This window comes from Marmota monax, unplaced genomic scaffold, assembly GCF_021218885.2.
Source record: "Marmota monax isolate L192 unplaced genomic scaffold, Marmota_monax_Labrador192_F-V1.1 WCK01_AAM20220418_F8-fsc00002, whole genome shotgun sequence".
NCBI lineage: Eukaryota > Metazoa > Chordata > Mammalia > Rodentia > Sciuridae > Marmota > Marmota monax.
In genome coordinates this window covers 42,059,805-42,072,476 of record NW_026693571.1, presented here as the reverse complement: position 1 = coordinate 42,072,476, position 12,672 = coordinate 42,059,805, and the positions used below count along the sequence as shown (strand labels likewise).

Sequence of the window (12,672 nt, the reverse complement as noted above, 5' to 3'; positions counted from 1 at the left end):
ACATCAAGGAAAGAAAATTTTAGACCAATATCCTTGATGAATATAGATGCAAAAATTCTCAATAAAATTCTGGCAAATTGCATACAAAAACATATTTAAAAAATTGTGTACCATGATCAAGTGAAGTTCATTCCGGGATGCAAGTTTGTTTCAACATACAGAAATCAATAAATGTAATTCATCGCATCAACAGACTTACAGATAATAATAAATAATTATATCAATTTATACAGAGAAAGTATTTGACCAAATACAGCACCTTTCATGTTCAAAACACTACAAAAACTAGGGATAATAGGAACATACCTAAACATTGTAAAAGTTATCTATTCTAAACCCAAGGCCAACTTCATTTTTTTTTTAAAGAGAGAGAGAGAAATTAAATTATGTTGAGATTTCTTCTGACTCCAATCAGAATGGTAATTATCAAGAATACAAGTAACAATAAATGTTGGTGAGGATGTGGGGAAAAAGGTACACTCATACATCACTGGTGGGATTGCAAATTGGTGCAATCACTCTGAAAAGCAGTATGGAGATTCCTCAGAAAATTTGGAATGGAATCACCATTTGACACAGCTATCCCACTCCTTAGTTTATACTCACAGGACTTAAAATCAGCATATTACAGTGACACAGCCACATCATTGTTTATAGCAGCTCAGTTAACAATAGTCAAACTATGGAACCAAACTAAATGCCCTTCAACAGATGAATAGATAAAGAAAATGTAGTACATTTACACAATAGACTACTACTCAGTCATAAAGAATGAAATTATGGCATTTGCCTGTACATGGATGCACCTGGAGACTATTATGCTAAGTGAAATAAGCCAAAACTCCCAAACCCCCCAAAGTTAAAAGTTCTCTCTAATGTGTGGATGCTAACCCACAATAAAGGGAGGGGAGAGGGGAAGAATAAAAGTTCAGTGGATTAGACAAGGGGAATGAAGGGAAGGGAATACAGGAAAATAAAAGAGGAATGAATCAGACATAGATTTCTTACGTACATATATGAATACACCTCAGTGAATCTCACCATTGTGTACATCCACAAGAAATTAATTAAAAAATAAAAATAACTATGGATAAATGGTAGAAAGATCAATAGAGGGAAGGAGGCAGTGGCTGGAGGAAGGGAAGAGAAAGGACAGGTACTGGAGTCCTAATAAGAATAAGATATATTCCATGCTTGTACAATTATATCAAAATGCATTCCACTTTCATGAATAACTAAAAAGAACCAATTAAAACAAACAAACAAACAAACAAACCTTGAAGGAGTTGGCAACTAGAGGTCATTTGCTGATATTTTGAGCAACTGGGGAAGCAGTGTGTCCTTTGAAAGAGGGGTCTGGCCATCATATCTCTGTCCACGGCATGTCAATCTGGGTCTCAGGGCATGCAGTAAGTGTCCCACGCTTTCTCTACAAAGATGTATAAACTTGAACAATGATGACCTAGTAATTCATTTGGAAGGTAGGTTTAGGCAGGAGGTGGCAGCTGTTCTGTGCACTATAGAACATTTTAGAAGAATTTCTGGCTTTTTTCAAAATTTAAATCAATGGATATCATTTAGCAGAATGTCTTTTGATATTTTACAGCATCATTTGCAATTACAGTACGGTGCCAGAAGAATGATTGCTAAAGGAGTTAGGGCAAAAGACTCCGGGGATAGAGCTGGAGGGTATTAAACTTTAAATAACTTCGCATGTGAATAGTGTGTTCCATATTTTTCCCCCATGTGTTTCATAAGTTTGCTAGTCTTCTTTTTCTTCTCTTTCTCTCTCTCTCTTTTGCTTATGGATGTGATGTTGCAGATTGTGTATTTTCCTCTGATTCTCTGCCTTGGCTTTGGCGTATCATGGGGACTAAGAAAGTAATATTTGAGAGGAGGTAATTTCTGACTAATTTAGTAACTAAAGTAAAAATATGCGCCCCCCCCCCCAAAAAAAAAGAAAAAAGACCTCAAGAAGTTGAAATTGCATACTTTTATTTCTTGCTTTTCTTGTCTCCAGATATGAATGACTTCGACTTAGGTCTAGGCATGATTTTAGCAATTGATCTAACACATGATGTTGATATCTCACACGCTTTTCTAAGATTGCCCTGGGAGAGTAGTTGATGTTTTTCTTCTTGTCAGGCATAGAATGAAGTATGAGAAAATAGAAACGTAGGTATCTAAACATCGAACACTAAGTTTCCACAGATGTTTTCTTCATGATTGCTAAGGAACTGATGATAACAACACAGAACACGTGAGGCACATTTCAAATAATGGCATGAACTAGAAGCCTAGATATTCCCTCAAAGGGGAAGGACCAGTATTTTCTCTGAATGAAAAATTCATATTTGAGATGTCTGCATGAAATATAAAAGTTACAATATTTCCATCTTGGAGCAGATTAAGGAAAGGAAAAATGAGTTAAATAATATAAAAATATTTTTATTTGGTAGAAAATAGCAGATCTTACTTTTATAAAATGCATGAACTAAATAATGGTGAATTTTGAAAAAAAATATAAATAAAATACTTAAAATTATCATTCAATATTTGTACCTTTACAGTTGTTGGTAGGTACTTCTATACTCTGTTAAATTGTGATTCTTTGTGAGTGAGATGGGCAAAGCCAAAAAAACCCTGTTTTAGTCAGCTTTCTGACTGCTGCAACTAAAAGACCCAACCAGAACAATCGATGTAGAGGAGGAAGAGTTGATTTGAGGGCTCATGATTTCAGAGGTCTCCACTCCTCAAGGCTTGAGGTGAGGAGGACATCATGGTGGAAGACTGTGGCAAAGGGAAGCCCCTCATATGATGATCAGAAAGCAAAGAGAGACTCCGCTAGTCAGATACAAAATATATACCCCAAAGACAAGCCTCCAATGACCCACCTCCTCCAGCCACAACCTATCCACATTTAGTTACCACCCAGTTAATCATATTAGGGAATTAATTCACTGATTGGCTTAAGACTCTCATAACCCAATCATTTCTCCTTTGAACTTTCTTTCATTGTCTCACACATGAGTTTTTGGGGGACACCTCACATCCAAACCATAATAACATCCCAGTCTTTATACCTTTTCTTAGGCTAAGTCCTGGAAACAGATTTCTCATTTCATGTTGCCAATTTCCTCTTGAGACCTCTGAATGGTTCTTATGGTGGCACAAATGGCAAAGTCAACATGTATTACAAAAATTGACATCATAATTTTTGATGTTGTATGCCATGGGCATAAGACTAATACAAACCTCTAGCTCACGGTAAATGTTCTGCTAAATAAAAACCCCCAGTTACTGTCATGCAATAGTTAGACCGACCTTCGTCTTTAGATTAGATACGGTCCTTCTTGAAAAAAAAAAAAGTTGAAACTCCACAGAGACTTATACAGAATTAAAGCATTATTAATTTAGACCTATAAACTTAATTTCTTTACCTCTCTGTGGATGACTTGCTGAGTTTGAGACACTGTGCAGGAGAATAACCCAAACAACTAGAGGCCTCCAACTTTGGTGTCTGGATTTGATAATGCTTGCTCTCTTCTCAAACCCTGTGCTAGAGGTGGTTTCTAACTCTTTCTACAGACACTTTGTAGAAACCAAAAACTGACAGCTCACTTGGGGCCGATGAACACCTCTTAAAAAATGCTTTCTAGAATGAATGGACTGAATTAAATTATTTTCAAAGCATTTGTTTTGATAGTACTGTCAAATGGTATCCTACTTTTTTTTAAAAGATATCCACATAATGTTGACTATGTTTTGCCTTATTTTGAAACTTTTCAAATCTCTTTATGCCCTTGCTAAGGCCATTATATCTCAGCATTTTATTGAAGTAGTATAGATAACTAAAGTGTGCGTGATTGTAAGCGCCTAGGGAGTTTTCACAAACAAAACATCCCCATGGAACCCACAGTGGATGAAGAAACCAAAAATCACTAACACTCCATTCGCCAAGCTCCCTTCCAATCACCACCAATCAGCCACTAACAGGTGAATGTTGGTCTGATTCTGACACATGGTTTTGTTGAGGCCAGGATAATGTGATTAATTGGAAATTCGTTTCTAGACAGTAATGTTGATTTCAGCTTTGCTCCGGTCCCATTCTGCCTGTAGGGAGGACACTGCTTGAGGAAGCTCTCAAACTGAATTGTTCCAACTGTGTGAATGTGCTCTGGGCCCCCAAGAGGCAGGTAAAAGGGTGAAGTTCGAGAGGACTTGGGAGTCATGGGAGAGGGCTGAGGAAGGACCCAGGAAAAGCAAGATGGGCAAAGCCCAAAGAAAAACATCCCAGTCTCCACACCTCTGCTCAGGAAAAGCCCAGGGAACCGAGCTGTCATTTCTTTTTGCAACTTTCCTCTTGAGACCTCTGTGTGGTTCTTATTGTTGACTTTGCCTTTGTGCCTGCTGTGGAAGATCAAATGTTGCTTTTAGCACAAGGTATCTTGGTAAGTATTAAAGACATAAATACTGAGATGTGTAAGAACATTGTGCACACATGAGTATTTTATTTTAGAGCATTTCCAGAGAATGTCTTTTGCAGGGTAAGACAGGGCTCATATTTTCAAACCACCAGCAGGACATTAGTCACTCACAAAAAGTACAAAGATCAGTCAAAGCAGAGGACTGCATCCTTAATGAGAGAGTAGAAGCTGAGTAGAAACTATTGACTCTAGGTGTGAATTCCTGTTGACCTCTAAGAAATGCTGAAAACAAAAAAACCTACTAAATTTCAGGAACATCCATCAGCTTTGACTCGATAAGGGCTGAATTAATTCTGTATTTTTTTTCTCTTTCTTTAAGGAATATTAGTCTAGAACATCCCTTACTAAAGCTTAGGAGTAGTCATGAATTGTGATTTATTTAATTGAAGCAGAGGTTGAGGGCAGCACAGTCTTTCTTATTCCTGTTTTATACAAGAACCTCACTTAAACAAAGTCAGTAGTCCTGATATTCTCTTTCTCTGTTAATGGGCTGGCCCCCCCATTAAAATGTAATCAGGTTCCCATGCTCATTGTAAATTGTTAAGGCAACTTAAGTGAGTTATTGTCTCATCTGTCTGTTGTACATTTACATGGCCTCTTGTTCTTCCCAGCAGACCTTGGGCTTGGATTCAGCTCCACATCACACAGAGAAAACCAAACATTCAAAATGGCAGAAGGATTGAATGGGATGGTGAGTGATGGGAAGCTGAAGACTCACTGCTTATTCCTCCACACAGGGAAGAAAATGCCCATATCACCAACCAGCAGAAAGTGAGTTTCCATACCCTGTGACATTTGGTAGACCCTAGGTTGGGAATAAAAGATCTCCAAGGGAATGACTTAGACTTGGAAATTTCCTTTTAGGTCCATTCTGAGTTTTGGGGATCACAGTGGAACCACATGAAAGGAACACTCTGAAGTAAATCCATATTGACAGTTTGCTTTATACACCACAATTTCTTTTCTCGAGACTCAGTTCTCTTTGCTTTTTCAATTTTGATTTCTTTATATTTTTTCTCTGTTTGTTTTTTCCCTATCCAAATTCTTCTAACCTGTGCCCAATAAATTTCTTTTCACTTCTAATCTGACTCTGCTCGTCTGATATTCCACTTAACTCCCACTTTGTGAAGTTGGGTCTATGAAATACACTCTGTTTCTATGCCCTCGTAATTCCCAAGAGGAATAGGTAGCTCAAGCTGTGGTAAAGAACTTGGTTCTTGATCTTCTTCTCCTATCTCTCCTTGGGCCTTTTCCCCTCCATCTGTGTCAATTTATTAATCTATATTTAGAAATATAAATATTGACTTTGCTACATACTTATTTTACTAGATTGGTTAAATTCTTTCCCTTGTAGGTAAAGAAAAATTTGTTTAGCAAATGTGAAATTAGATATAGGACAGTCAATTGTTATTGACTGTCTGATGATGACAGGAGACTATGGCAAATAAGCCTGCGTCTCTGAAAGAGGACAGCGCTTTTCACCTGGATCATGTGCTTGTGTTTGGATATCCTTCTGCCATCTTGGATGGGACTGGTATTATCCGTGTTCAGTGGATCTTGGAGATACTCCATTACCAGGCAGGCAGTTTTATGGCTAAAAATTGGCTTCAAAAAAAATTCTTCCAACTTTCCTAAGTATCCTTGTTGTTCTTTCTTTTTCTGTTGCTTTGGTGATGCATTTCTGCATTCATCTCCTCTTTCTGAGCTCTTACTTTTACCCTGAAACTCTCTCTTGCTACATTTTGTTTGTTTTATGCTCCTGGCACTGCATCTCCAACTCTGTCCTCCTGTCCTCTACTTCTGTTTTCCTGTGGTGAGGATATCATTGGTTAGCCATAGGAAACCAGGTCATCACTGATGAATAAAGACATATCCTTCAGAATCTTTTTAAAATAGCATTTCCTGGATATAGGAAAGTGCTATCTCCATTACTTCTTAATAATCTTTGCCTCAGCAATATGCAGGGACCAAGTGACATCAACATTAAGAACTTCTGGATAACTTCAGCTAATGCTATCCTTGGTAGTGACCCATAAAAATACCACTTTATAGCTTTTAATGCATTATTATTTATGGTGAATATTATGATAATGTTTACCTTACAAAACCTTATATGTTCATTTTACCAGAGATAAGGTGAGTTGAGGGACATTTTATAATTTGTTCTGAATTAGTCTCCTTAAGACTTAAGGCTCTCAGCAGCATTTCCACTTTCTGAATAAGTGACTGAGTAAAAGAGGAGATCTCAAACCTGTTGGGAAAGTGAATCCCAGAAGAATTAATCAAATATGGATAACGACATCATTCTCCTGCTTTCAGTCATCTATATCTTACATGTTCATTAACTAAAATGAAGGTGATATGACTGAATGAACCTAGAATGAAAAATTGGCAAGGTAGACTATTTCTAAAGAGAAATCTTTTTTTTCCCCTATTTTAACCATGTGAATTAGGTCCAATTAGCTGTTTACAACATGTTGCCAAGTGGAACTCCTATCACAACATAGAGTCCTTTTTAAGTAGACATCTCCCCTACCCCTTGCCAAGGATATTGGGAAAGTATGTTTTGGTTGGTTTATCTTTCCTCTTGTGATATAGCTTATGCTGATTTATTCATATTCTTGTTAGTCAAAGTATGTTTGTGGACCAGTGGCATAAGTATCACCTGGGACCTGGGTAGATATGTGGGATCTTGGGGCCCATCATAGTGCCATGAAACCAGAATCCATATTTTAGCAGGATGCCCAGATGAGCCCTATGTACAGCAAGTCTGAGAAACATCACTGTAGAAGATTTCTCAATTCAGATTCCACAAAGGTGAACTTTGGTTTGTGCTTCATAAGTGTCCCTCAGATTTTGAATTGGTGAAGTCAAAAAGAATCAGCTTTTGTTAAAATTCATTTTAACTGTGTATTTCATTATTTGAGTTTTTCTTAAAGTTTTATGATATAATGTCACTTGTAAAGGTCTGAGTTACCTATTTTAGAGGTAAACATCTATTAAAAGTTGAAGTCGTACCCAAATCCTCTTTTCATGTGTTTATCAAGGCTGGGTTTGATCCACAGGATTCCTTAGGAGGCAGGTTTTCACATCATGGCATTTCCCTTACTCTGAAGTTTTGTATTACTTTTACCTAATTAATTGTTGGATGATTCCTATAACCCTTAGTAGAAATCTATGCATCATGCTTTTATTGCTTGAATTAAGAACCCCCAACAGACTTGAAGAAATATTTTGATATGTTCAATATTTTAATATTTGGAATCTCCTTGAAGGGTGGAAATTCCTTACATATTGCAAAAGATATTAAAAAATAATTTCAGCTTTTGTTTCCAACAGGTGTGGATTTATACTGCAGTAGGAAGAACAAACACTACTTTTTATGGTATATACTTTACATTTTTGGTATCTATTTGAGTCTTTTCTCTTTGTCTTCCAAGCAACAGCTTTAAGTAGTTCAAATGTGTAAGTCAACAACCATAATGCTAAATGAAAGTACTATAAGTCACATTTGTGTGATATCCCTTTAAGAGGATAATTTATTGGTAAATCTATTAATTTACATTTTGTTATTAAAGTTACAAAATATTGTAGTTATCTGTATTGCATACTTAATCCTATTTATTTATAAATACTCAAGATTGTCACTTTATAAAAAGAAACATTTTGATATTAATTTATTTGCAGTCAAATCTCCAACTACTGTAAAACTAGAATGTGAGTTCTTTGAAGGAAGATGTTTCTGTCTTGTTCAATGCTCTCTCCGCCAGCACCTGGGACAGTGCCGCACATGCAGTATATGGTAAATATCTGTTGCCTGAATGAATAAATGAATGAGCCTAAAAATGTAAAGTCTCTTCAAAATTAAACAGTTGCAATTCATTCCCTTTTGGTTAGCCCTTTGCTAAAAGTGTCTCTGAGAGAAACGATTCTCCCTGGAAACAGGATCTATTTAAAATCTTACCTAAACAATGAAATAATAGGAGCCGAGGATAACTGGGATTCTTGAAAGCACCGGGTAGGAGCAGCCCCAATAGTACATTGACCTATGGTTTATTTGTTGATGGCTTTTACTTTCCATGGAATTACTGCCAAGGTGCTTTTTTTCCCCCTTAAAATGTCCTTTTTCTCATTCCTTGATTTGGATCCATCCTATTGACTTCTGGTAACAAAGCTGTCACTCAGAGAGATTTCCTTTCTACCTCCCATCTGTCACCTCCCAGGCTCTTGGAAGGAGAGCCCATTTTCCCTCTTAACCCTGACTCTGAGGACCCTTCTCTCTACCTTGTTTGTTGCTGGGACGGCTGTTTGCTCAATTTGCCTGGGAGGATCGTGACTCCCAACCTGGCTCCCTTTTTCCTGTGGGATAACGTGCTCTGTGTGTAGACAAGCAGACAGAAAATGAGGGAGTGTATTTTCCCATTAGGGGAAACTTTGAGATCAAGGTAACTTCTGTTCTCTATGTCCTTTCTATATCTTAAAAAAGACCCCTTCCAAAAATAAAACAAACAAAACCCCAAAATAATAACAACAAACCTGGGCATCCCACACTCTCCTTGAGTTCAATAGTTTAAAAAGATACTGAATGTTTTACAAATTTATATTATAATATTAAAAGGAAGTTGAGCTTGGTGGCATATGCCTGTAAACTCTGGAGGCTGAGGCAGGAGGATCGGAAGATCAAAGCCAGCCTTGGAAGCTTAGGAAGGCCCTGAGCAACTTACAGAGACCCTGTTTTCAATTAAAAAGTAAAAAGTGCTAGGGCTTAACTTTACCACTAACTTACAGTTTTCTGGGTATATGATAAACAACCCCCAAATTTTTGTGGACTGGTCTAGAATCCTCACCAACATGTCCAACTTAATTCCTAAAGGGAAATATATGCGGAAAACATGATTTGCTAATGAACTTTTGTAACTTCAAAAATTCCAATTTAATTGCAATAGGTAGAATTTTAAAATTATGTTTAAAATTGTGTTACTTTGAAAAAATTAGGGCAAAAGATAATAATTTATTAAGTTATTATAAGATCAACCAATTATTCATCCAACTGTTGGTAAAAAGACATTGTATGGAGGTTTAAGATAAGAGGCACATTCACAGCCAAGTGTAGATGTGCAACCAACACAGTCAATTGGCAAACAGATGTGGCCTTTGTAGGCAGAATCCTGATTCTAACAATTCCAACTTGTATGAGATTAACAGATTACTTCCTGGTTCTCTCAGTTTTTTCATTTGCCACGAAAGACACAGCAATGTACCTGTTTTACAGCATTATTATTTTTTTTTTACAAATAAGTATAAAAATTTAATGAAAAGAATGACATATGTATATTTTAAATTGACACATACACATTTAAAAATCTAGTACCCAGATGAAATGCAATTTTATTAGAAAAATTTAAATACTAAAGTTGACTTAAGTAGAGTCCATTATCTTTTTAAAATCTTATTTTTTTTAGTTATACATGACAGTAGAATACATTTTGACATATCATACATAGTTTATCATTCTTATGGTTGTATATGTTGTAGAATCACACTGGTTGTGTAATCATATATGTACATAAGGTAATAATGTCCCATTCATTCTACTATCCTTCCATATCCCCTCCATTTCATTCCCTTCTGCCTAATCCAAAGTAATTGTATTCTTTCCTAGCCACCCCCATCACTTATTGAGAATTAGCATCTGCAAATCAGAGGAAACATTTGGCTTTTGGTTTTGGGGGATTAATTTATTTCACTTAACATGATATTCTCCAGCTCCATCCATTTACCTGCAAATGCCATATTTCATTCTTCTTTAAGGCTGAGTAATATTCCATTGTGTATATGTACCACATTTTCTTTATCCATTCATCTGTTCAAGGGCACCTAGTTTGGCTATTTGTTCCATAGTTTGGCTATTTGTGAACTGAGCTGCTATAAACATTGATGTAGCTGCATCAGTGTAATATGCTGATTTTAATTCCTGTGGGTATAAACAAAGGAGTGGGATAGCTGAGTCAAATGGTGGATCATTTCCAAGTTTTCTGAGGAATCTTCATACTGCTTTCCATAATGGTTACATTTCCACCAGCAATGTATGAGTGTACCTTTTCCCCTACATCCTTGCCAACATTTATTGTTGCTTGTATTCTTGATAATTGTCATTCTGACTGGAGTTAGATGAAATTTTAGACTAAAAATGCCACCAACAACTAGAGTCCAAATCAAATAGTTTTGATTTGCATTTCTCTAATTGCTAGAGATGTTGAACATTTTTTTTCATATATTTGTTGATCAATTGTATTTCTTCTTCCACGAAGTGTCTGTTCAGTTCCTTAGCCCATTTATTGATTGGGTTATTTGATTTTTTTGGCGTTAAGTTTTTGAGTTCTTTATGTATTCTGGAGATTAATGCTCTAAGATGCATGTGGGTTACAAAGATTTTTTTCCATCCTGTAGGCTCTCTCTTCACATTATTGATTGTTTCCTTTGCTTAGAAGAAGTTTTTTAGTTTGAATCCATCCTATTTATTGATTCTTGATTTTAATTCTTGTGTTTTAGGTGTTTTGTTAAGGAAGTCATTTCCTAAGCTGACATGGTGAAGATTTGGGCCTCCTTTTGCTTCTATTAAGCACAGGTTCTCTGTTCTAGTCTTTGATCCACTTTGAGTTTTATGCAAGGTGAGATATAGGAGTTTAATTTCATTTCGTTACAAATGAATTTCCAGTTTTCTCTGAATCATTTTTAAATAAGCTATCTTTTCTGCAATGAATTGCAAATGACACAAAATGTAAAAGAATAAAAAGTAAGTGGTTAATACTAGGATGGACTAGTTAAAACAGGTAATTTTCATAGCATGGTTTCACAGGTGTCTTCTATTCTGTACCATCGGTCTACATGTCTGTTTTGGTGCCAATACCATGCTGTTTTTGTTACTATGGCTCTATTTTACAGAATTATTAATTGAAATAATGCACATGTGCAATTGATAGTTATGGAAAGGAAATCAGGTGTTTGTGTGGGTGATAGGCTTGGTAAATCCAAAATGTTGTGCTCACATCTTATAAGCACTAATGATCTCCTGGTTATATTTATTACTCTTAAATGAATAGACTGCTAACATCATCCTTATTTTTCAAATAATAAAATTCAAGTTAAATAATACATAGCCTGTGGCTATACAATATCAGTGGTGTATTAAATATTACAGCTCAGACATTTCCTGTTGTGGTTGCAGGGACTGCTTCCAGTGAGGACCGTGAAGAGTTCCAAGGGTCAGAGTAGATGCAACATAATTCAGTTAAACATTGCTGTGAGGGTGAGGCCTAGAATATCAGGGTAACATGGAAAGGAGGAATAACATCAGTTGTTTTAACGGTGAGAATTTAATGTGAAGATTTATTAAATTATTAAGTCAAGAGTTGACAAGACAAAAAAGAGAAAACACAGGTGTCTTCAAGCGAATGACTATTGGAAGTGGTTATCCCCACCCCCAGGGCTGGGAGAGCTGAGGAAAAGTTGGAGTTATTAGAACTTCAATGGTCGCAGGAGGGACCAACAGGACTGAGCCTCAGATCTGTGAGACCTAGTGGGGTTGGCTGGTGATGGTCTTCATTTATTAGAGGAGGGGACCTGTGGGCCTGTGATCCAGATTTACAAGACTTTGGTTTCTGGTGGTATTTCTCAAACAGAATGATGAATCAGAAAAAAAAAATTACGCTGAACGGTGGGATTAACCGGCATGACCAGAGTGAAGAAGCAGCGGGTGATACTATCAGGAGTGGAAAGCCCACAGGAAGGAGCAGGCTTTCTTTGTCTCCAGCTGTGCACTCCTGTCTTGCTCTTTTATTAAACGTATCTAACAGAACCAGCCAGAAGAACCAAAATGTTGTCTCCAGAGTCCTGATCTTAACATTGCCAAGCAGAGGATAGAAGGATGAGGTTGATGTTGATAGACCACAGACGGGGCTCCTATGGCAGTGGACGGGGTGGAGGAATGGGGCAGAATCAGGGCTTTGTGAGATTAGTCTAACTTTCCTAGGCCAATGAGGCACTGCCAGCTAGAATAGCAGGATCACTATATTCCCATGCAGGCAGGAGCTGTGAGCAGTGCTGGAATTCAGATCAGCCTTGGGCTCATGTGAATACCCAGCCTACTTAATGTTGGGCTGAAGCTGTTGCGATTTTTGTTGAC

General features: G+C 36.9%; 1 long non-coding RNA gene across 1 annotated transcript; it reads left to right on the top strand.

Annotated features, from left to right (window-relative positions):
- Positions 1-5,103: 5,103 nt before the first annotated feature.
- LOC131424723 (uncharacterized) lies at positions 5,104-11,159 on the top strand. The gene is made up of 4 exons (XR_009228187.1): positions 5,104-5,258; positions 7,827-7,872; positions 8,175-8,289; positions 11,040-11,159. It is a non-coding gene; the product is annotated as an uncharacterized LOC131424723 (long non-coding RNA).
- The last annotated feature ends 1,513 nt before the right edge of the window (positions 11,160-12,672 follow it).